This window comes from Schistocerca cancellata, chromosome 3 (assembly GCF_023864275.1).
Source record: "Schistocerca cancellata isolate TAMUIC-IGC-003103 chromosome 3, iqSchCanc2.1, whole genome shotgun sequence".
Lineage (NCBI taxonomy): Eukaryota > Metazoa > Arthropoda > Insecta > Orthoptera > Acrididae > Schistocerca > Schistocerca cancellata.
The window spans coordinates 623,085,859-623,112,328 of NC_064628.1; the positions used below are offsets into that span (position 1 = coordinate 623,085,859).

A 26,470-nucleotide genomic window follows, 5' to 3' on the forward strand; every position below is an offset into this window, starting at 1 on the left:
CTACGGACGTGAGCAAAACCCGGATATTACCTACCCGTCTTCTCCAGCCAAGCGTGCTAAGTTCTAAGAGCCTTTCTCTCATGTAACAGGATATTCTCTTCCTGGTACAGTGTCCTCTAGAAATATTAAGTCTGCAATGGATGCACGTAATCAGCTGTCTAGGACAACACTAGTGCTATTCAAATGAAACTCTGTAGATGGCCAACATGAGAACAAGGGAGTATACGTCGAGATGTAATGCTGTAGGAAGAATATAGGGCGGGACGGGCATCTAGTATTGGAAAGTGGGAGTCGGTTGTTGTTACAATGGCACAGGACGCTTAAGAGATAAAGGTGCATGGAAGGTGTATAGCGCAACGAATACCTGGATTCGTGGTTCGTGGGCAAGGTACTGGACGCTGAAAATGGGTTTTTCAGTAAATGTACTGAGTTCGAAAGTACTTAAAGAAGAACAGATGTGTTAAATGATTGAACTGGATGCGAGTTATGGAAGGCAGGCGGAAGCACAAGGGGAGGCTAATTAGAAGTCCGTCTAGGATTGCAATTGATTTTTAGACTTTAGGAGGAGCTATGATCAACATCGACATAAATTAGCGTGTGTCCTGTGTCAAGAAGAAACAAACGGAAAAGGGAATTGAAGAGTAAGACAAATAATTGTTCACCGTAGGGAAACGACGTCAAGGGATGGGAGGGAACACCATGTGCACTTGGTCAGCAGAGACCTCATTCAACATGTTGAAGATGGTATTCCGGCACCCACTGAGGTAACGGGATGCAACCAACTACAGATTGTGGCACATGTTGGGACAAATGATACCTGTCATCTTTGGTCTGGGGTTGTACTTGGGTCACTCCAGTGAGTAGCAGAGAAGGTTGAGAAGATCAGTTTTGTTCTGGGAGTTTCAGCGAAGCTGTCATTTTGGAGTATTGTCTCCAGAACTGATAGTAGTCTCCTGGTTGGGACTCAAGTGGAAGGGTGTAACAAGAGATTTCTAAGGTTCTTTCACAAGCTAGGCTCTATCCTCCTGAACCTGAAGCATAGGGTCGACAATTATAGTGTCCCCCCGAATGGATCAGATGAGAACTACACATTAGAGGTTGCTTCCCAGGTAGCTGGCAGTTTCTGGGGTTCAGATCAGATAAGTTTTTTTTTTTTTTTTTTAGATTAGACTACTCTCCTCCGAATCCAGATAACAATAACGATAGGGGACCCAGAAGTATCAGATCCAAAGACATGCCCCCTACCGGCGAAAGTATTAAAATTTTAGTGATTAACTGTTGACGTATTCACAACAAAGTTCCAGATTTTCAAGCATTCCTAAAAAGCATTACTGCTCACCTAATATTCGGTACAGAAAGCTGAGATAGAAATCCAAACTGAAAGGGACTTTGTCTGTGCAATACTCGGTAAAAATGGTGAACATAAACTTATAAAACTTCCTAGCAGATTAAAACTGTGTGCCGGACAGAGACTCCAACTCGGTACCTTTGCCTTTCACGGGCAAGTGCTCTACCAGCTGAGCTATCCAAGCACGACGCCACGCCCCGTCCTCACAGCTTTAATTCCGTCAGTACCTCGTCTCCGACCTTCCAAACTTCACGAGGTACAGGCGGAAGCAAAGCTGTGAGGAGGGGGCCTGAGTCGTGTTTGGGTAGCTCATTTGGTAGAGCACTTGCCCGCGAAAGGCAAAGGTCCAGATTTCGAGTCTCGGTCCGGCACACAGTTCTTAATCTACCAGAAAGTTTCATACCAGCGCACGCTCCGCTGCAGAGTGAAAATTTCGTTCTGATAAACTTATAACTTTATCTTTCTATCAGTCACCAGTCGTCGCTTCAGATTTAACTGAAAACTTTAGAGAAATCTTAATTTCACTAATATGTAAGTTCCCCAATCATTTGAGGAGACTTTAATCATCCATCAATCAATTGGGAAAATTGCAGTGTTGTAAGCGGCGGGTGTATCTCGGCCACCTGCGAAACATTACTAAATGTGTCTTCTGAGAATTAACTACAACAGATGCATCGTTGCCAAGGTAGATGGCGCTAACAGATGACAGTTCCTTTGTCGATGTGCTGTGTGTTCCTCCTTTGTTGCAGTCTGCGTAATTGACGGAGCGTACTGTAAGCAGCAGAATATTCATGTGGGGAACAAGCCGAAGTGGTGTTGTGCACTGCAACGCAGACGGAAACGGTCGAGAGGCAGTACGGCTCTACCAAAAAAAGTACCCTCACAGACACCAACCACATCACACAACATTTCAAGCCCTTCTTGGGCGTCTGTGTGATCATGGGTCCTTGCAGGCAGACGGACGTATAGGGTGGCGGCGGGGTTTGGAGGACTAGCTTCTACAGGATATTGAGATGACCCCTAGTACTAGCTCCAGGCAAGTGGCCCGCCAGCGTGTTATAACCCAAAGTACGATTATGTGATGCTGCATGACAACCGCTACTATCCCTATCACCTGCAATGCCATGAAGGCCACTTTGAGTATCTGTTATGAAGTGGATGCGAAGTAACTCTGTACTGTGTTTCGAGACAACCCGCCACCGTCAATTTCCGGACACATGTTCATAGGATCTTTTCTCCTCCATTTCCAGTCAGAAATCCGTCCCTGCAGTTTATACGTTTTATTGATGTTCACCCCGTCTGTTAGTGTCAGTGGTGTTAAGAAACAGCTGAAATCGTTAATATTTGACAAAGCTTCTGTACCCGATGTAATCGCTATCAGATTCTATACCGAATTTGCGGCTTAATCGTAATCTACCGTTGATACTTCAAACAAAAAACCTTGGCCAGTAGTTGAAAGAGAGACCTGGTCATCTACAAGGGGACCAGCTCCGAGTGGAGCTGTGAGTCGGTCGCCTTGTCCAGTGTCTTTACTTCCGGGAGAGCGTCCGCTCGGCTCTGGATCGCGCGCCCAGCTGGCGGCGGTTCCGCTCCAGTGAGCGGCCCGGCGGGGCACCCTGCGATCCGAGGGGAGCGCCACGGCACGGGAGGCCAGCCAAATGCCAAGGACTGCCCCGCTGTCTGCTTGCTGGCTAGAGCTTGTGGGACAGGTGCAGGCAAACAGTTTGCAGGCCGCGCCAGATCTAGGCGACAGAGAAAAGCGCTCCGTTTCTCGCGGCCTGTCTCATTCCGAATCTGCTGTTTGCTGGCGGAAGACTGACGAGAACTTTTTCTAGCCTGACGTCTCAAAAAGTTTGATTTGATATTCTGTTTCCATATTCCAGCTCCCAACAATGGCCGTAAGAATGATTCCAGGCAACAAAAGATGGTAATTTGGGTATACTCTATTATCTCGAAGAATACTTGTTGTCTTACTATCTTAAGCAGTTGCAGGAACAGGGAGTTGTAAAACAACGCGTATAGGTAGGAAATCCGGATGAAAACTTTCTGGCCGGCCGGTGTGGCCGTGCGGTGTAGGCGCTTCAGTCTGGAACCGCGTGACCGCTCCGGTCGCAGGTTCGAATCCTGCCTCGGGCATGGATGTGTGTGATGTCCTTAGGTTAGTTAGGTTTAAGTAGTTCTAAGTTCTAGGGGACTAATGACCACAGATGTTAAGTCCCATAGTGCTCAGTGCCATTTGAACCATTTGATGAAAACTTTATAGTGATCTGACATTGTCATGTGTTCTTATCGCAGAAGACGGAATTTCTTTTTATGTCTTAACCGCAGATATGTACGGCAGTACCCGCATCAACATGCTGTTGACGATATACTTATGCACAGCACGTTACATTGTTTTTTTTTTAGGAACAACTGCCAATCCATGCCACAACGGCCGATCCTGAGGCAGTCTTCCTGCATTTCGCGACAATTTTCTAGCGTTACGACTACGGTATACGAGTATACGACAGAATCATCCGCGAAAAGCTTCAAGGAACATACGATGTTATCCACTTAGACAGATTTTCTGTCGTATATCAGCAGATATTTACAGTTTCGTTTTTGCATTGCTCAGTGTCAACGGAAAGCGTCGTTTTATTTCTAGTTGCAAAGAAAATTATTTTCAAAGCTAAATTTTACGTGCTTATTCGAAGAACGGTCCCAGATTAGTCCAGTGCAATATTTGTCTTATCGACATGTATTAACAGGGACGGTAAGACACGAAGACTAACCAGTACTTCAGCAGCGACAGCACTGCCCTGCCCGCGCTGACTGCTACAGCCAACCATACAGCGCTACTGATTTGCTGCTGGATTCCTGTTTATTCTTCGAGTTTTACTGTCCTTGTTAATACTTGTCGATAAAACGAATATTGGATTAGACTCATTTGTGAGTCCTCTATCGGATATACACGAAAGATTCCGGTTTAAGTATGATTTTATTTGTAATGCGAAGGGGAAACCGATGCTTTCTGTTGACACTGGACGTAGCTGAATGACGCGATGAGCACTATTTGCCTTGATTGAATCCAGTTACACAATGAAAAAACAAATTTGCAATTATCTGTGGAAACACCAGAGGAAATGCGCCTGACTACTCTTAGGAGACACATACTACATCTACATCTACATCCATATTCCGCAAGCCACCTGACGGTGTGTGACGGAGGGTACTTTGAATACCTCTATCTGTTCTCCCTTCTATTCCAGTCTCGTATTGTTCGTGGAAAGAAAGATTATCGGTATGCCTCTGTGTGGGCTCTAATCTCTCTGATTTTATCCTGATGGTCTCTTCGCGAGATATACGTAGGAGGGAGCAATATACTGGTTGACTCCTCGGTGAAGGTATGTTCTCGAAACTTCAACAAAGGCCCGTAACGAGCTACTGAGCGTCTCTCCTGCAGAGTCTTCCACTGGAGTTTATCTATCATCTCCGTAACGCTTTCGCGATTACTAAATAATCCTGTAACGAAGCGCGCTGCTCTCCGTTGGATCCTCTCTATCTCTTCTATCAACCTTATCTGGTACGTATCCCACGCCGGTGAGCAATATTCAAGTAGTGGGCGAACAAGTGTACTGTAATCTACTTCCTTTGTTTTCAGATTGCATTTCCTTGGGATTCTTCCAATGAATCTCAGTCTGGCATCCGCTTTACCGACGATCAACTTTATATGATCATTCCATTTTAAATCACTCCTAATGCCTACTCCCGGATATTTCATGGAATTAACTGCTTCCAGTTGCTGACCTGCTATATTGTAGCTAAATGATAAAGGATCTTTCTTTCTATGTATTCGCAGCACATTACACTTGTCTACATTGAGATTCAGTTGCCATTCCATGCACCATGCGTCAATTCGGTGCAGAGCCTCCTGCATTTCGGTACTATTTTCCATTGTTACAGCCTCTCGATACACCACAGCATCATCCACATAAAGCCTCAGTGAACTTTCGATGCCGGCCGGAGTTGCCGAGCGGTTAAAGGCGTTACAATCTGGAACCGCACGACCGCTACGGTCGCAGGTTCGAATCCTGCCTCGGGCATGGATGTGTGTGATATCCTTAGGTTAGTTAGGTTTAAGTAGTTCTAAGTTCTAGGGGACTTATGACCACAGCAGTTGAGTCCCATAGTGCTCAGAGCCATTTGAACCATTTTTGAACTTTCGATGTTATCCACAAGGTCCTACGACACTCCCCTGCGGCACACCTGAAATTACTCTTACTTCGGAACTATTCTATGTGTATTGTGAAAATTAATGCTCTAATAACGCTTCCTAGACGTGTGTTCTAACCGACTTTTGTGTCTGAAGATTCATGTCCCTTAAGCATAACATCCGGTGTTTTGTTTGATAGGTATTCTTCATCCATGCACGTAGATGGCATAATATTCCTTACGCTCGTATTTTATTCATTAGGTGACAGTCTGGGAGCGTATCGAACACCTGGATGCCAAGAAACACAATATCAAACTGGACGTCGGTATCTACTCCCGCGGACGAGCAGGCCGAATTGGTTTTCAAACTTTAGTTGTTTGCGGAATCCATATTGATTCCTACAGATGACATTTTCGGTCTCGGAAAATTACATAATGCGCGAGCATTAAACGTGTTCTAGAATTCTACATCAAATTGATGTAAGCGATAAAGGCCTATAGTTTTGTGCGTCTGTTCGACGAGTTCTCTTGAAACCGGAAATGACATACTCCTCCAGCTGCTAGAAGAGGAGTAACTTCTTTCGCTATTATTTTATTCTGACGATTATGCTGAATGTTCTATGGAGACGGTCGTTGCGTGGTTTATTTAGATTGTCGGTTCCTAGCATGCTCATCAGGTTTTCGGGAGAACAGTGTCGCGTCGATGACAAAGACGGACTTATACCTCGCGTACTGTGCCTTCAACAGGTAGTCTGGAGCCCTAATCACTTCCAGTCAATTCGTCTTGCCACGATCAACTTTACGCTCCTTCACAGGATGTGAACAAGTAACTAACATAAGCTGGTATATTTTCAGGTCTAGAGTACTTGTTTGGTCATGCCGAGTCACTTGGTTTCGCCATGCCTTTTGTCCTTTCAGCATACGGTGTTTTGACACGCTAACTTCAGCGAGTGAGGTGCACGGTCATCAGTGTAGGCAGCCCAGCACTACATTTGGAAGTCGCAGTAGCGGAGCTGGCGGCGGATTCTCGCTAAGCAGCTGTTACTTAGCGGAATGACGTCGCCTCGTGTGGGACCTAATGTGTTGTCACCTTAGCGATACGTAATGTATTTGACAGGCACCTACTGGATGAGAGTAAATACTGTTTCAACACTGTACGCTTTGAGATGGCGATGTAACTTGTCAGTGTTCGCTATAGATATGTATGATATTTTTAAATACTCTGAAGGCATGGAAGACAGTTCCACTAGATTGATTTACCACCGTAATTATAGGTGGTTTCAGTTGTGCATACCGCTTAGCCTTTGTTTCTTTCATTAATAATGATTTCAAAGAAACTGGAAGGTAGTTTATGATTTCATGAGAATATTTATTTATTTATTGTTTATTTAGCGTGACCAGATCAGGCCTTTAAGGCCTCAGATCAGGAACAACACATACGAAAAAAATATTACCAAAATATTCTCAATTTCTATGCATACATCTGGTTCAATTATGTAAATCAGACAGATTATTAAGAGAAAAATTACAATTGCTAGCGCAAATAATAACTGCAAATAACAATAATAATAACAATGATTGGTAATAATAAGGGCGTTAATAATAAAAATAATATTTATTAGTTTAGCACGTTTGAAGCCTTTTTTTTACTATCACCATGTACGGAAAGTATGATGACATAGGAGAAGATTGAAAATGACAGTCACAATAATAGTTAAGAAAGAACAGACTTTCAATGGACGACTGTGTGAGAAGGGAGAGGAAATGTTGACAAGAGTGAGCTATTATTATAGAAGATGGACCATTAGCTGTCTTTCAACAAAGAGTTTGAGGAAGGTCGTTACAAAGGCAGGTTCGTGATAAAAAAATGGTTTTGAGAAGATGTTTTATGAAGTGGTATAGAGAGGATTCTACATGGCTGAGAATGAGGTTTTCTGCTGTGCTGTTCAAATAGCGGTGTAAGAGTTAAAGATAAATGGAGGGCGGGGGGGGGGGGGGGATGCAGTGTGTGAGAAAATGTTGGAGCAAACACAGGGTATAATTTATTTAATCGTATGCCTAGAGCCCCCCGTCGGCAAGGCCGTTCGCCGGGTGCCGGTCTTTCAATTTGACGCCACTTCGGCGACCCGCAGTCGCTGAGCACAGCACAACGCCCAGTCCCTGGGCGGAGAAAATTCCCCAACCCAGCCGGGAATCGAACGCGGGCTCAGAGGATTGACAATCCGTCACGCTGACCATTCAGCTACCGGGGTCGAACGGCGGCGTATAATAGTCTCAACGCTTACAGGGACGTAGCCACGATAATTGTTTGTGGACTAGTGTGATGTGGTAGAAAACATGCACGTCACAAATTCAGAAGGTAGTAATTTTTTGTTGGAAGGAGTTCAAAAAGTGGTTCAAATGGCTCTGAGCACTATGGGTGCACTGTGGTCATCAGTCCCCTAGTACGTTGAACTACTTAAACCTAACTAACCTAAGGACATCACACACATCCATGCCCGAGGCAGGATTCGACCCTGTGACCGTAGCGGTGACGCGGTTCCAGACTGAAGCGCCTAGAACTGCACGGCCACACCGGCCGGCCTTGGAAGGAGTGATATCGTCGAAATAGTGAGCGTAAGAAATGTGTTGCACACAAGTGCAATTGCAGCTGGCTAGAGCGCTCATACGAAAATAATAAATTATGGGGTGCATTACTGAAACTACGAGTTTCTTTTTAAGTTTGAGGGAAGCACTTTTTTAATTTCGGTAGTGAATGAAGTGACGCTGACACCGTCTTAGAGACTGCAGTTGTGTGTTCAGTATTGTCTTAGTAATAATTATTCTCAAGTTCTAAGAAAAAAAAAGTAATTGCTGTACGAATTAGCATTGAGGGTTTGTGGGGCGTTTGTGGGGCGCTCAACTTCCAGGTCATCAACGCCCGTACAAAGTCCCAATCTTCTACACAGTCCAATCAACCACTTTCACGAATGACGATGACAGTACAAACAACCAGGCCGAGGGCAGAGAAAATCCCCAAACCGGCCGGGAATCGAACCCGGGACCCCGTGATCCAGAGGCAGCAGCGCTAGCCTCTAGTCCATGGACTGCGGACGGCACTAAGGGTGGAGGAGCTGCCCTGCTAGGTTGTTGTGTGACAGCATAGGTGGATATTGTTATAACTTGTTATGACTTGTATGGTAGGTGGCGCCCTGTTCCGCTGTAGCTCGTCTTGCGAAAGGCGTTCCGGCAAGTTGAGCTCTTACCGAGTCGCACCGACTGTGGGTTACGCAGCGTAATGAAGAGGAAGCGGGCAGCGCGGCACGCGAAACTCCACAGACTGTTATCCAACAGCGCGCTGCCACGGCCGGCGGGCAGCCTAATGGCTGTTGCCACAACTTCCGTTCAGAAGGCGCAGCCAGCGTGGATGCTCGTCCTCTGCACGGTACCCACCCTCTGTGCAAAGGGCGGGCGGTTGCGGTATACTTCCAGAGGCTGTTGTAAACAGGGAAGTGAAAACTCAGGATATTATACAGGAAGCAGGACGACCTGTAGATGACTGTACACCAAAAACGCAGTTGTTCGATTATACAGTTATAGACGCATCACTGGCAACATTAACAATCGTAAGAAAGTCTAGGATTATGAGCCCGGAACGACCTAAAACTAGAATGAAACTTTCACTCTGCAGCGGAGTGTGCGCTGATATGAAACTTGCTGGTAGATTAAAACTGTTTTCCGGACCGAGACTCGAACTCGGGACCTTTGCCGTTCGCGGGCAAATGCTCTACCAACCGAGCTACCCAAGCACGACTCCACGACCCGTCCTCACAGCTTTAATTCCGCCAGTACTTCGTCTCCTACCTTCCTCAGTTGGTAGAGCACTTGCCCGCAAAAGACAAAGGTCCCGAGTTCGAGTCTCGGTCCGGCACACAGTTTTAATCCGCCTAAAACTAGTGGTAGGGAAACCAGACACTATAATGACATCAATTAGAAGAAGCCTAAGAAATGTTATTTATCAACGAAATTCGTAGATTACAAACCGTCGTTCAACCAATTATTGAGTGTTGCCGATTAGTCTGGGAACTGCCTCGCAATATACATTCAAGACGTACAGAAAATCCAAAGCAATTGTACCACGTTCCACCATACGGGGTGTGGACAAAACTATGGAAAGACTAAAAACACAACACATTACCGCCGGCCGGAGTGGCCGTACGGTTCTAGGCGCTACAGTCTGGAACCGAGCGACCGCTACGGTCGCAGGTTCGAATCCTGCCTCAGGCATAGATGTGTGTGATGTCCTTAGGTTAGTTAGGTTTAATTAGTTCTAAGTTCTAGGCGACTGATGACCTCATAAGTTAAGTCGCATAGTGCTCAGAGCCATTTTTTGAACACATTACCATACCTAATATGGTGCAGGACAGCCATTGGCTTTCAAAACAGCTTCCAGTCGTCTCGGAATGGATGAATACGTCTCCTGCAAAATTGTGGGAAGTTCGGATAGCGATGGTAGAGATAGGCCACTAGGCTCAATAATATTGAGGCTCAATAATATTGAGATTTGATGACTGTGCTGGCCAGGAAAGATGTGTCAATTCATCCTAGTGCTCACAAAAACTGTTCTGGACGAAGCGAGCTGTGTGAACATGGGCACTGTCGTTTTGGAACACAACGCCATCATTCCGCAATAAACATTGTGCCATGGGATGGTCCTTATCAGCCAAAATGGTCATATAATCTTTGGTAGTAATGCGGCTTTGCAGAGCAACCATGAGTACCGTGTAATACCACGATATGGATGCCCAAATCATCACCGAATCCCCTCCACGTTTCGCTCATGGATTGTAACTCGGCCAGAAGTTGTAAAAAGTGTGAAACAAGACACATCCAACCAAATGAATTTCTTCCATTGATTCGTAGTCTAGATTTTGTGGCTTCAGCACCACGTTTTCCTGTTACCCGCATTTGCGTCACTGAGGACTGATTTCGAAATTCCAGCTCTCCCTATAATGCCCTGCTTTTGGAGTTCCCTTCGTGTTGTTTTGATGCTGACAGGGTTCGTTAGTGCGACATTCAGCTACACAGCTACTTTTGCAGCTTTTGTAATCTTATTTTCGTCACGATCCTCTTCAATGACCATTTGTCACGATCACTCAACACACATTTTCGTCCGCGTTGTGACTTAGCGGATGATGTTTCTCATCTTTCCCTGCATGCGGTATGAATCTTGAATGCGGTACCTCTTGGAACACCAAACATTTTGGCTGTAGAGTCGTTTAGTAAGTACGAGAGCACCAGAAAGTGGTCAACGAACTCCAGTGGCAGATGCTACAAGAGACATATTGTGCATCACGGAAAAATTCCCTTTTGGAATTCGGAGCACACACGTTTCAAGACGCGTCGAGTTATGTGTTACTTCTCCAACATATATCTCGTGAAATGAGCTGGACTGTAAAATCAGACAAACTGGAGCTGATACGAATTCTTACCGACATTCGTTCTCCGCGTGCATGGTTAATGAACGGAACAGGAAAAGAGGAAAACCATAGTATTTCCAAAGAGTTTTGCGGAGAACAGATGCTGGTATTGCTAGAGAAAGAGAACTTGATTGATTAGTCATTGATCGACGAAGGAGGCGGTTATGATCGCTTTTAAGGAACCATCATAGCATTTGTCTGCTGTGTTTGACGAAAAACAAAAATAATGTTAATCAATCAGAGGTAACCATATTTTTCTAGATGATAAACTGATATGGAAATTTTTACATTTCTTGAACGAAAAGAATGAATTAAATCTTTGGCAGTATTACACTTTACCCTCTCTTTATATTTATCGATGCAGTCACATTTCTACAGAGGATTCGTCTGGTACTGTTCAGATCGTCTCAGTTTGGGTAGAAAACTACTACTTATCTACATAGCTGACGACATTAGGCAAAAAGGGTTTACTATTAAAAAAGTCTGCAAGCTCTAGATTGTGTGAATATTTTCCGTCACAGTAACACAGAATTAATAATTTGTTTACTTTTGTTAGGTACAACCGCCAGTGATTACTGTCCCATGGTGCATCGTTTTCAGGGTATATAACAGGAAGTAACAGTTCTTCGGCAATCGCAGGAAAAGAGCAGGTGATAGTTACGCTTCCGTGCTTTCCGTCTTAAACGACTGGAAACTATTTTTGGATCTGTGAAGATTACTAGAGCACTAATTATTCGCAGTTCTTTGCTCCAGATCGAGGTCATAGCTTCAGATTCTTATTAGTTTTACACAGCTCCAAAATACTTGAAGATTCCTCATTGGACTGTGCGGCTGGTCCCGGCGGAGGTTCGAGTCCCCCCTCGGGCATGGGTGTGTGTGTGTGTTTGTCCTTAGGATAATTTAGGTTAATTAGTGTGTAAGCTTAGGGACTGATGACCTCAGCAGTTAAGTCCCATAAAATTTCACACACATTTTTTATTCCTCATTCTTACGAAACTGTATACACGAACTCGCAGCATATCTCCACATCAGTGGATGCTTATTCGTCAATTCTTCAGCAACACTTATTCAATTTCGCAATTAACACACTCGGCAACAGCTCAAGGCCAACCACTTACCATTTGTTCGGAGGTCAGAGTGAGGTGAGATACTGCACCAGTAATCAGGAAAACTCATTTTCAAACTGTCTTTGCGCGTCCTGATTTAGGCTGTATGTCATCTCCACATGAATCGAACGACGCGGCACCGGACACTAGACATGTATCCAGAGCAGTCGTTCCGATCGTCCTGCAGCCGACCGTTGTGGCCGAGCGGTTCTAGGCTCTTAAGACTGGAACCGCGCGACCGCTACGGTCGTAGGTTCGAATCCTGCCTGTGGCATGGATGTGTGTGATGTTCTTAGGTTAGTTAGGTTTAAGTAGTTCTAAGTTCTAGGGGACTGATGACCTCAGACGTTAAGTGCTCAGAGCCATTTGAACCATTTTTTGATCATGCTGCGGGCAGGCTGAGTTTACGGTTTCCGCTGTTTCCCTAAATCAGTTAACTCTGGATGGTTCCCCTGAAAAGGAGGCGGCTGATTTCCTTCTCCAGCCTTCACCAATCTCAGCTTGTGCTCTGTTTATAGTGATGTCTCGTCTCCAGATGAGAAAACTCAATATTCATTTTTCCTCCTTGTGGCCTCCAGCGAATTCCTAGGAAGTTTCCCCCAACAAAGCTACGGCCGATCCCTTCGACATCCTTGTTCACTAAAGCTAATATTCGGTCTCTAATGACCCCGATGTTGAGAGGTCGTTAAACACTGACTTTACTTCATAGATTGCAGTCGAATCCCTGGAAAAGGTTCCAGTAATCGGTTGTAACCGGGACAAGAAAGAGGTTCTTCGATATTTCGGATCTGTTGGCATAATTCCTAGACGACAGTCTTCGGTACGAGCAGTCAGGAAGAGGCCTCTATGTGGAGTTCACGCGGCAGGTTGAGGCAGCCCGGCGCTCCGGACCTGGGGTAACGAGGCCGGCCGCTTGCTTTCCCCCGCGGTCGTTGACCCCGGCTGTGGCGGTTGCACCACACGGCACAGTGCCTGCGGACGGTCACCTCTCCCTTTCACCAGCAGCGGACGCGGCTTGCATGCCGCAACTTCGCAAGACACCGCCTTCCGCACAGACGTCGCGCGCTATCCTGTTGTTTACCTACGAATCACTGGCTCCTCTTTCCCACGTCCGCACACGGAGAAAGAATCGAGCACGCCTGCAGAAACAACGTGGGAATCTCATCGCGTCTTTCTACTTGACTACAAAAGGAAATCCACATTTCCGACAATTTTTTGATGGCATAAAAGCAGGATGGAGGGAAGATTAGAGTTTAACGCCCCGTCGACGACGAAGTCGTTAGAGAAGCAGCACAAGCTTACATTACGGAGGGATAGGGAAAGAAATCGAACGCGAACTTTGCTGGTTAAACGTTTGAGGAGAGCAAACAGCTAAGGTAATCAATCTGTTATTCACCCTCCCCTCTCCCCTCCTCCCCTGGGTGTGACAGGAGAAAAAATGTTGTTAGAGCAACACAGAGGTTTGGAAAGTGTTTCTCAGTTTTGTAGTTGGAAGCTGATCGGAGTCAGACAGTCACTGAAGAAGGCACATTAAATTGCTTTAAGATGATTTTGAAGAAACAATGGAAAACCTAGGTCTAGCTAGCCAGACGAGATTTGAAACACTTTTCGACTAGTAGAAGGAACGTTCTCGATTGTGAAGCAACTTGGCGCATTGACATTGTATAATTGTGCAAGGGCAGGCTCTTGACTTACGTGTGGGTCGTGGACAATGTTGCTATCGCAGATACGTGTTATCATCTCGTGGAGTAAGGCCAACAGCCGCGCGATGTTTGAATTTGGACTTGACATTTGTGTCTCACTTGTCCCCGTTTTTTTTTTTTTTTTTCTTTTTTCCCTTTTTTCCTTTCATAAGCACCACATTTACATGCCACATAACTTTCGGAGGAAGAAATCGTATTTCGGGAACCTGTTATAGCTGTTCTGTTTACATGTAAGACCAGAACTGATTCTGCTAGCCCGATCGAATATCGGTTTTCCGAGCGTCAGTTATTGCACGCGAATTGTATCTATAAATGAACGGTTCTCATGTCGTCAACACGATGAAGTCAGGTTATCAGCAGCTTCGCTACATAAAAAAAAATCTCTCTCTCTCTCTCTCTCTCTCTCTCTCTCTCTCTCTCTCACACACACACACACACACACACACACACACACACACACACATAAGGAGGAGGGGGACACTTTTCAAGAAAAGCTATTTAAAAATCTTGCTAACGTCAATTACTGTGTGTGAAACCACTTTATTACACCTATTTAGAATATTAATCTCCAATATTTTGGAAGCTTTGGATGTCTGGAAAACGTCTAGTGATAAAGACATATTCTTAATCCTGTAGAAGAAATTTGCAAATATTTTATCACAAGTCATATATTTTGTGCCACTGAAAGCGGGAATTGGCAAATTAATCTGGTACGCAGAATAAAGCCTTGTTAGCAAGCAGTTCGATTTTATTAACCAGCAAATATATCAGAAGTCATGTATTACTTTCCATGTCATACAAAAAATGTGCCACTCTTCAGTTAATTAAAGAAAATTAATAACTTCCCTGAGAGGCCAGTATTTCTTTTCCTTGGCTCCATAAAATGTCATTTGGACATGAACCAACGTTTTAAAAAGCAAGTAGGGACCTGACAACCCACTGACGACGCAAAGGTGTAGAGAATTTACACAGAGTCTAAAACAAATAGTGGAATCTGAAATCGGCGAATCAGAACAGCATTTCCGTATCCGATGTTGGAGTGTTTACGAGAACATCCAGAGGCGGAACTGAGAAATTTGTTTAGCAAAGCAGATGTGGGAGAACATGTAAACGTAGTGAATGAGAACATTACTTTAGCCATCCGAAAACATGAATTTCAGCTGTCTAACAAATTGGAAATAAAATTCAAGGTGAAAGGATATCAACGATAAGACCCGCTGACAACATATCTAAGCTCAGTGAAAGTGAAGAAGAATTACAGGATCTGTTGAATGGAATGAATTCTGTGATGGGCACAGAGTATGAATTGAGAGTAAATCGAAGAAAGACAAAAGTAATGAGAAGTAGCAGAAATGAAAACAGCGAGAAACATTATAATTGGAGTTGACGAACTAAAATAAGTTAAGAAAGTCTGCTACCTAGGCAGCGTAATAACCGATGATGGACGGAACAAGGAGGACATAAAAAGCAGACGAGCTCTGGCAAAAAGTGTATTCCTGGCCAAGAGAAGTCTACCGGTATCTAACATACATCTTAATTTGAGAAAGAAGTTTCTGAGAATCTACGTTTGGAGCACAGTATTGTACGGTAGTGAGACATTGAGCTTGAGTAAATAGGAACAGAAGAGAATCGAACCAATTGAGGTGTAGTGCTACAGAGGAATGTTGAAAATTATGTAGACTGATAAGATAAGGAATGAGGAGGTTCTCCGCAGAATCGGCGAGGAAAGAAATATAGGCGAAACACTGACAAAGAAGGGGCTGGATTTCAGGATGTCTGTAAAGACCCGAGGGAAGAACTTCCATGGTGCTGTAGAAGGACCAACTGTAGAGGGAGACAAAGATTGGAAAAATCTAGCAAATAATTGAGGACGTAAGTTGCATGAGCTACTCTGATATGAAAAGGTTGACACGGAAGGTGGGCCACATCAAACCAGTCAGAAGAGTGTAAAAAAAAAAGAGTAACTGAACATTAAAGCAATGGATGATGTACTGCGCGAATCTGATGATCTAGCGTCTTTTTTCGCACATTTCTGACCCGCATAGACCCTGCACTGGCTTTAATTTCATGCAAGGACGTTCTAGTATTGCAGGGTCTCTAACTAACCTGGATCACCTCCACTAGCTACGTTTCCCCTGGTGCGCCCTGCCCTCCCCCAGCTGTGCCAAGCGGCTGGCCCTGGCGCAGGACGGAGTGCAACAGCTGGCTTCCAAAGTGTGTCTGCCAGGTTCCTGCATTATGCATGTCACCAAGCCTGCCCGCTTTCCTAGCAGTCGACCGCGATACTTCTGCACAAAATTTCCGCCATCTGACCTTGTGTTCTGTTGATCGTAGTAAACACTTCTATATATCCAATTTACCTCTTTGGAGAGAAATGTTTTTAATTTCGGAAACTTGCAGATACAATGCGGATTTTGACTTGGTAGAAAAATGTGGAGCCTAAATGTACTTATACTAAATTTAGCGAATCATACGGTAGTAGCGGATATCGACTAGTCTCTCCTTATCTGACGGGTGACCGGCATACTGAAACGTCTCTTTCGTCTGGGTCTCGGAGCTACCGTGGCGTCGCGAGAAAGCACACTCAAGGCCGCGGCCTGAATTCACACCCTCTTGGAGCCGTGCGGCGCGTGAAACAAAACGTGGCTTACTGATCCACACATTTAATAAAACGGAAGCGTTTATTACCGGATCCGGGTTACTTCTTAAAATCAATGTAAACAAGGGTCACTGGCCTCAGGCTCACTCGCGAGTTAGGGTTAGACTTCTCATAACTCGAAAGTCAATAATCAAGGATTTCTTGCCAGGCTTCTTAGCAGTTTCTCTGCAACAATGGAAAGCACCGGAGTCAGAGGGAAATCATTCGACTTGGATCTGGCCTCGTACACTCCAACCCTTACCCTTTTGGGTGGATCAGGGATAGACTCTGTGGTGTGCATACTGTAAGACCTTCCGTACACACACCATCAGATTATTTGACTTGTCGCTCTAACGAAGTAGGCGAGTGTCAGCAATATGTCTCGTGGTCTTATCGTGGCGTGTTTATCTTCTGCCGTTAGGTCAGACGATAGAAATTCCACTTGCATGCTTAGAGTAGCAGATTGACGGTGACCAACTTTAATCAGAACTTGATTAATTGTCACACACATTTATTAAAATAATAACAAGCATAAAAATTACTTAACTTGGCTTTGGATGCTATTTACAATTGACAATCTGAAGTTCCTATGGTATTGGTACGTTAATCTTATTCTCACATATATCTCTGATACTTGAAAAAAGTGTCTATACATTTATCTTCACAGCTATGCACACGAATATGGTGATGTTATTATGCGCAGACTGAAACTTGACTATAGACTGGTACAGACAAATGTAGAACTCATACAGACTGGTACAGACAAATGCAGACTGACTAATTGGAGGTCTGTACACTCGATATAATACCTCGCGCGTTCATGTATCACTGTGCGAGTACGATTCGCAAGGAGAAAAAGTTCTACATAAGCAGCAATCTCATTGGCTGCATTACATATTAATACGCGGATCGGCGGAAGCAGAATTTGGTCCGTCTCTATGGCAGCGCCATCTCATAGTGTGGAGACGGACGAGCGCTGCGCCTGCGCTGTTGTGCTTAGCGGGACGCGCTCTAGTGGGAAAATTGTGTATGCGCTGACTACGCGGAACTATGTACACAACAGACTCAAGCCATTACCTCCAGGCTGGAGAAAACCTCTTCTCGTGTACACAATAGCCACCCTAACTAGCAAACAGGTGCGGTCCAAAAATGATTTTGTTATAGTAGTAGAATGGTAAAATGTGAATTAGGTCTTGGGAATGAAGTCACTTCTTTTTAAATTTTAGCGCCTTAACTCTCGTGGGTACTGCATCAGTGTTAAAATTAGGTAACCTCCAATTCACTTATCATATAGTATATAACATTTCCTTTTAACTAGCATACCACCCTAGAAGTGTACTGCACACTGTGTAGGGAGCGGCGTAAGTAGCACGTATATCTCGCCTCATAGCGCTAGTGTAGAATTTCAGACATCAAGTCATTCGAAGAGCTGCAACAACAGCTCAAAAACGCCTCACTTGGGTATTAACCTCAAACTGAATACTGGAGAGTGAATTTTATGGTATGGCTTGGAAAGTACTGAGTTAGTAAGAAGCATTTTCAATTAACAAATGCCGCGCGGGATTAGCCGAGCGGTCTCGGTCGCTGCAGTCATGGACTGTGCGGCTGGTCCCGGCGGAGGTTTGAGTCCTCCGTCGGGCATGGGTGTGTGTGTTTGTCCTTGAATAATTTAGGTTAAGTTAGTGCGTAAGCTTAGGGACTGATGACCTTAGCAGTTATGTCCCATAAGATTTCACACACATTTGAACATTTGAACAATGAATAAATATTTTAGTAACACTTACTCCAGAATGTAACGAAATTTTCTAAAAGTGAATTCTTGAAATTAGTTTATAAAGGCTTCGTAGTTAACCACTGACTGGGGGAAGTGGCAGCTATATCTTCAGTTAATGAGAAATATTAGAGAGAAGAGAAAACGAAAGAAATAAAAAACTTTTGCAGTTTGTATCACCCTTCCAGTGGGCGACGATGTGTCAGTTTTGTTCATTGTGTACGTATTCCGCTAATCTAAATCTACATCTACATCTGTACTCGACACTCCATCTTATGGTGTGTAGCGGAGGGCACTTTTTGCATCACTGTCGCTGACCCCCTTTCCACTTCCAGTTGGTATTAACGCGCGTGAAGAATTGGCGTGCACTAATCTCTCTAACGTGACGTTCATTGTATATTCACTAGCTACACGCACGAGGCAGTAACGTATAAGCTGAAGGCGAACTCCACTGACAAAATTTCGAAATTTATTCAGGGATATGTTCTGAATAATTTGGTATAAGAGGTACGTGGGCCCCGGTGGCTCGGTGCAGAGTTCTGTTATCTTAGGTCTGTTGTCCCAATAACTTTTGTGTCTTTGAAAACACCTTCACGATGATGCAAAAACTTATAGTTCTCAAACACAAAAACGTGGAACACAAATGTAACATGCCTCAGATGAAAAAGCACTATGGTTCTGACGTCGACCAACTCTTTATCGGTAAGTCTGTCCATACTGCTGTTCTCACTGTTAACGTACAACAAACACTGCCGGAAATATTAAGCCGACACAGAGCTGAATAATACTGAATACAAACTTGAGGACGAAGAGTAAAGCGGATACTATTTTTGCCAAACAGCAGTTACGTTAAGTGAAAGAGTCAAGTTTGTTAGCCGGCCGTGGTGGTCTGGCGGTTTTAGGCGCTCAGTCCGGAGCCGCGCGACTGCTACGGTCGCAGGTTCGAATCCTGCCTCGGGCATGGATGTGTGTGATGTCCTTAGGTTAGTTAGGTTTAAGTAGTTCTAAGTTCTAGGGGACTGATGACCATAGATGTTAAGTCCCACAGTGCTCAGAGCCATTTGAACCATTTGAAGTCAAGTTTGTTTCCAGAAATTATAAATGATGTGTACGGTGTATCTACACTGTTGTGTGGATATTCTCGATGTAATACAGATACTAAGCTAAACTAGCGTAAGAAACCAAACGGAAGATTCAAATGGTTCAAATGGCTCTGAGCACTATGGGACTCAACAAACGGAAGACAACTACTCGTCAACGAGCCACAGTAGAACACGGCTCGCTTGTACCAAAATAATAAAAAAAATATCCCCGAACAGCCTCCTAAGCTGTGGAGGCTGGGACTCAAACGGCTCTGAGCACCATGGGACTTAACATCTATGGTCATCAGTCCCCTAGAACTTAGAACTACTTAAACCTAACTAACCTAAGGATAGCACACAACACCCAGCCATCACAAGGCAGAAAAAATTCCTGACCCCGCCGGGAATCGAACCCGGGAACCCGGGCGTGGGAAGCGAGAACGCTGATGCGGGCAAGGGGCTGGGATTCGTTTTGTATTGGTTGGCACTTCTAGGGACGGCCTGCGTCGCTGCCCTCGCCAGTGAAGCGCAATTTCAGGCCAACACAGAAGAAGATGCGGTGTCAGACAAGTGTTTTATCGGTAGTTTGCTGGCCGGAATGCGGTCAGCGGTGCTCGTGGGGAAGCTACCGTCCATCTTGGGAGTGCGAGCGCTCCGAGCACGACTGCTGAGCGTGGAAGCGTGGTGGTTGCGCCACCTGCTGGAAGGCTGCCTCGCGACATTTGAGGAGAGCGCCTCAGCGCCTGGCTGTCTTGTGCAACGCCGCTGCGGCCTGGCTGGCCGTTGCCCGCAACACGCCGCAGACAAATAGGCGAACGCTCACGTCGCAGCAGCCTCCTCAACTATTTTTATGCGTTATTTATTTAGCGTCTCTCTTCAAGTGATTTGTTTCGAAAGTTTGCGCTCGATATGCCCTTATAAACATATCTTACTAAGTACAATGTGCGTCATAGAAGCGACTTGACAATAGGTGCCCAGGTCTTGCCTTTCACCTCCTCGCAGGGGCTGCTCACTTCAGCAGTAAAGAGTCCGCGCTTCTGTTTGTCGGTGTTGCAGTTCAGCACTCCCACCCTTCCCTGTGCAGCATCCTCTTTTATTTAGTTTGGCAACCGGCCCTTATGGCGAGACGGCCCAATGATCCCTTCTGTGCAGATGCACACACTGCTCGACCTCGTACGGGAATCAGCGATCGCTGCGAATGTTGGGGATAATGGGCAGAGACACTAAGTCAGTACTGTGTGGATAAGTTGAAAATTTGCGTCGTTAGCGGCCATCTCCTAATGTCTGAAGTGGCATACTTACCTGGCGTAGCGGACACTTCACGCGATCACGAAGGTGGTTTCTCAGGGGCAAGGCTCTTCCATTGCTCTTAGGTCGAACTGACCGCTGCGATTATTCCAAATGCAAGTAACTTGGGCACATAATTTTTGGTTGTCGAGACTGCGTTTACGCTGTGGTGGATGTAGCTCAGCATGTTCGGTGAGAGGACTGGCTGTCCTCTGTAAAAAAAATTTAACGATTAACTTGAAGTCGTGTCGAGTGACGTCCGCCTAGACCAATAAAGCAAATGACGAGGACAAAGACGAATAAAATGAAGAGAGATAAAAAAGAAAAAAAAGTGATTAAGGCGACCACTCATCAGAAGCAGTAAATCTGGGTTCGAGTCCCAGTCCAGTACAAATTTTCAATTTTCCCCATCGATTAATATCAATGCCCACTAACAGCTATTGTCTTTGCTTTGTTTGATTCATGTGACGCAATACACTGAATATTCTCTACTTAATAGCATTTATTTTAAATACCTAGATTTAATAGTGTAATACTGAAAATATTAATTTCTACAGTATAATTCGACAGTAGTATATATGAATATTCTAATTAACCCGGGAGAATTTGCAATGAAAATAACTTGTGAGACAACAAAAATTAATATATTAAGTCGCTTCGAATTCTGTGAATTACACGTATTTATTTTTTATCCCTTTTTTCTGTGGCTACGTCTGTATGTCTTCGATTTTAGCCTGCACCCGATGGGAAAATCTTCTACACTTACAGTGACCTTCGTATGCATTACGAATATTATTGCTGTGTGCACCACACACACTTGGAGTCCAACATATAAATACGGCAGGAAGAGAACCCCCTACCACTGAAAGCAGTCGCTCATATTGAGGTGACTTGCTTGCACGCAGCAACTAGTCTGTACAGCCTCATAACAAGGTCAAATGGGGCTAGACAATAGTATGATAAAAGTAATGACAACGCGGATTAGCAACAATTTACAGTGATTTGTTAACGGAAACTTGACAAATACTTAACTGCACTATGAAGATGGTGCGTGGCAGTACTTCAGTGCTCACTTGCACTGATCTACGTTTTACTCTAGTCTAGTCTTGATCCACTGAACGATAGCAATAGTCACATGTCGAATGTCCAGTTGGCTTCTCTTGGCGGCGACTCAGACGCGAAACCGATGCTGTCCTGAGCTACTCTTTATACCATTGATGATACTGTGTGCGTTTATATCCGCGTTTGACGAATGAATTTCCACTTGGGAGCTGTTTGAGTGATGTATGACGGTTGAAAAATAGTCCTTGCCTATTACGCTCTCTGTTGGAAAGTAGAAATAACTCAGATGCACTTGAGTACTACATAGCTCTGCGCTCTTCTATAGAACACAGCGATTATCCTGATATACACTCCTTGTCTTTAAAATAAGTAGCCTCCCAGTCACCGTGTGGCTAATTAAATTTCGAGCCATCACAACTCCATGTTTGTTTCTACATTATCTATTTGATTCTGCTTGTCTCGTAAAAGTAATTAATTCAGGTACTGAGCGACTCGGCAACACATAGTCATCAACATAATTCTTTGCTGATAAACGTACCATCATATTACTAGTTACTAGTGCATTGCGGTTACTACTCAGGGTAGAGGTCACAGCCAGCTGTATGTTTTCTTTTGGAAGTATCTCGGAGCTCTAGTTCTGTGCTTCGTCTCTCCAGCCAGTTGTTCTGATAGGAATTCATTAGCACCTCAGTCACTTCCAGGAAGCTTTTCCTAGACCATAAGTACCGCACAGCCAGCTGCGATTCTTGGATTGAGTAGCGGAGGTTCCCGTCCATCTTTGTCCTCTGCACACACGCTGAAATGTCTCTGTACGCAAGAGGAGGTACTATGTCAATGAGTCAGTAGTACTGTACGTGGGCAGCGAAGGGGGGAAAAGATTGTTGGATTCTGCTTACGACGACAATGTACAGGCGGTCGAGCGTTCAGGACTTATGAGTGGGCATCCAGGGCTGCCGTTAAACGATAAAACAGGAAATTAGATAAAATAAAGAGAATATATTTCAGTGTACGACATACAAGGGGCGCACCTAAGGTCGGAAGTTACCAGGTTTAGGCCACTTTAGGAGGTCAAACAGCTAATTGAAATGGGCAGCGGAAGGGGAGGCGGTTCATCTTAATTGATGCTGGTGACCGGTCATGGAAAGCGGAGCCAGAGGCTCTGCCTTTCGAAAATACGTCTGTTCTGCTCGAGGTCTGGATCACAAGAGAGAGAAGCCACTGTGTTCTGCACTGCAGAATCCTCCAGAGTCCACACACCTGACCTCTATCCCACGCACGCTATTGGCTAAAACCAATGGTGTGAATTCGCTAGCAGTTTCAGCAGAGGGCTCAAAGCGTCTCTTGTCAGCAGCTTTAACTGGACAGAACTGCCTCTCTTCTGAAAGGCAGAGAACTTGTGTCACGTACAGCGGAAGTTGCTCTGGGAGAAAACTTGTAAACATTTGACTGGGAAGTTTGAAATAATTTTTTTTACATCAATCCCCTAAAATACTCCATGACTGGCTGCCACCTTGTACAGCATTTCTGCACCTTCGCAGCCGTCACTGACCACTAACACATTTACGCAGTGTCCACCTTATGTACAAATGTGGGAGACTTCATACTGGAAAGGCGTGTTCAGCAGCAGACACAAAGACATTGGCAGCAGTCGAGCATTGATAGCTCATGATCTGCACGTTTGGGATAATGATGTTCGTGGGACAGACTTGAGTTCTGGTGTAGATACGGTGTTGTCTGATTGCCGGAGTGCGGTCCACAGCCACGCCTAGATATCCGGGCTGCACAAAATGCTGTCGTCTTTCATCTCGCCATGCTACGTGAAGTTCTCCTCCGGTTTTCTCTTGCTGACATAGAGGGGTAGATCCGAGTCCCGCTGGGGTCCAGTCACACGGTTGGCCTTGTAATACAGGCAGAGTACGTCCCGAGTCTGCCTCAACTTTTTTTTACCTCTGGGAATTACGAGCTTTGAGTTGACACTCCTGCGTCATCATGTATGAATCGTCTGGAGTGATCTGGCTCTTGCTGGTCATTTGTGTACCAGAAAACAAGTAGTTGTACTTTCATTCCAGCAGACGGAAACCTCCTATATTCTGTGGTACTTGACTCTTCTTACCTTGCAGCAAGGAAGATGTTACCAAGTAGGGAAAAAAATGAAACGCAGTAACATTACAGGGCTAGATATGATAGTATCATATAACTTCTCCATGAAGCTAAGGGTGTTTCTTCTCTTCTAACTGGTGACGACTCTTTTGTATTGAGAACTAAAACTAGTCGAGCAGTAGACGGGTTTAACGGTTTAATCCTTGTCTTTCTTCGGTTTGCACACTGGTTCACTGTGGTAGTTATTGAGTTCTGACTTTAGTGTGGAAGTAGAGTTACATGCACAATACATTGTCCATACTTAAGTATCAGAAGCAAATCGTAGCAGTAATTTAAGTTTATACTTCCGGATAATTTGCTCTCCATATAATTACTTTTATTTTAAACGCATCCATTCTCTTCATTGGAATCTTCATTATAAATTTTCAGCAAGTCATATCATTTTACTGCTTTGAAACTACTGTAAATAAACACCTTTCTGTGGCATTGGAAGAAATGTACTTGCATTGGCACTCGCTTTGGTTTTGTCATTTGTATAGAGCTTCATAGTTTCGAGCAAATTTTTCAATGTTTCCGTCTACATGGCCCAGCTCATGTTTTGCCTCCAACGATAACATTGCTAATGAATATTACATGCTATCTTTAAAACGATCGTTTTGACATGTGCCAACACAGTATGAAACAAAAAGAATTTTGGGCAGCAGGAAGTATCCTGACTTTGTTTATTACTGGTAGTGGCTTATGTAGTATATACACTGAAGAAACAAAGAAACTGGTGCACCTGCCTAATAACGTGTAGGGCCCCCGAGAGCATGCAGAAGTACCGCAACACGACATGGCAGGGACTCGATTAACGTCTGACGTAGCGCTGGAGGGAATTGGCACCAAGAATCCTACAGGACTGTCCATAAATCCGTAAGAGTACGACGAGGTGGAGATCTCTTCTGAACAGAACGTTGCAAGGCATCGCAGATATGCTCAATAATGTTCATGTCTGGGGATTCTGGTGCCCATCGGAAGTGTTTAAACTCAGAAGAGTGATCCTGGAGCCACTCTGTAGCAATTCTGGACGCGTGGGTTGTCGCATTGTCCTGCTGGGATTGCTCAAGTCTATCGGAATGCAAAATGGATATGAATGCATGCAGGTGTTCAGACAGGATGTTTACGTACGTGTCACATGTCAGAGTCGTACCTAGACGTATCAGGGTCCCATATGACTCCAACTGCACACCATTACAGAGCCTCCACCTGCTTGAACAGTCCCCTTCTGACATGCAGGGTCCATGGATTCATGAGATTGTCTCCATATCCGTACACGTCCATCCGCTCGATACAATTTCAAACGAGACTTGTTCGACCAGGCAACATGTTTCCAGTATCAACAGTCCAATGTCGGTGTTAAAGGGCACAGGCGAGGCGTAAAGCTTTGTGTCGTGCCGTCATCAAGGGTACACGAGTGGGCCTTCGGATCCGAAAGCCAATATCGATGATATTTCATTGAATGTTTCGCAGGCTGATACTTGCCGATGGCCCAGCATTGAAATCTCTAGCCATTAGCGGAATGGTTGGATTTGTGTCACGTTGAACGATTCTCTTCAGTCGTCGGTGGTCGCGTACTTACAAGATGTTTTCACGGCCGCAGCGATTTCGGAGATTTGATGTTTTACCGGATTCGTGATATTCCGGTACACTCATGAAATGGTCATACTGGAAAATGTCCACTTCATCGCTACTTTGGAGATACTGTCTCCCATCGCTCGTGCACCGCTTATAAAACCACGCTCAAACTCACTTAAATCTTGAAAATCTGCCATTGTAGCAGCGGTAACCGATCTAAGTACTGCGCCGGATACTTGTTGTCTTGTGTTGGCGTTGCTGAGCGCAGCGCCGTATTCTGTCTGTTTACATATCTCAGTGTTTGAAGTCGCATGGCTATACCAGTTTCTTTGGCTCTTCAGTGTATAGCTACATTTCGATGAATAACAGTCCTGCAAAATGAAAGCAAAATGAGTGTATTGGGATGGGTTCGTTCACGGTATAGCAATAAGGAAGTAAATAGATGATTTCCAGCTTACAGGAGCAAATTTTCCTCTTGTAGATAGTACAAAAGTGCTGCATCGGCACATCGCGCGGTAGCCGACGGTCTAGGACGCCTTGTCATGGTTCGCGCGGCTCCCCCCGTCGGAGGTTCGAATCCTCCCTCGGGCATGGGTGTGTGTGTGTTGTCCTTAGCGTAAGTTAGTTTAAGGGGCTCCGGAACGCCCTATACTTGCAATGTTAAAATAACGCTTATAAATTACATCTTTCCTCACAAAGTATTTGAGGTAGGAAGTTGAACTTTTTACAGATTATTTATTGGAATATGGGCTACAACTTAACATAGGGATTTTACAAAATTTTAGTTCAATTATTAAAGATGATTTTTTTTCAATTGTAATGAAAATTCACAACATTCTTTTGCAATTTTTTATTTATATATTCAAAAATATACAGTTTTTTTGGAAAAAGGCTGTGTTAAATTATGCAGAAGGTACTGTGTAACATTTACTGAAAGTTTGAAACAAATATGTTTGGAAGATCCTTAGAAAACATGTAATTAGTATGAGAAAATAAAAGTTTTGGGAATCGAGCGACAAAGATTGGATTAACTTTTTAGTGCATTCCAGGTCCATAGGATGGATTATCTTCATCCTCTGCAAACTCCTCCTCCAGCTTCCTCTTGT

General features: G+C 44.5%; 1 protein-coding gene and 1 non-coding gene across 2 annotated transcripts in view; both read left to right on the top strand.

Annotated features, from left to right (window-relative positions):
• Positions 1–26,470, top strand: part of LOC126175537 (uncharacterized) — a 124,205-nt gene that overhangs the window by 69,810 nt on the left and 27,925 nt on the right. The window lies entirely within an intron of this gene.
• On the top strand, positions 20,593–20,759 carry LOC126178486 (U1 spliceosomal RNA). Its single transcript, XR_007536381.1, has one exon. It is a non-coding gene; the product is annotated as a U1 spliceosomal RNA (small nuclear RNA).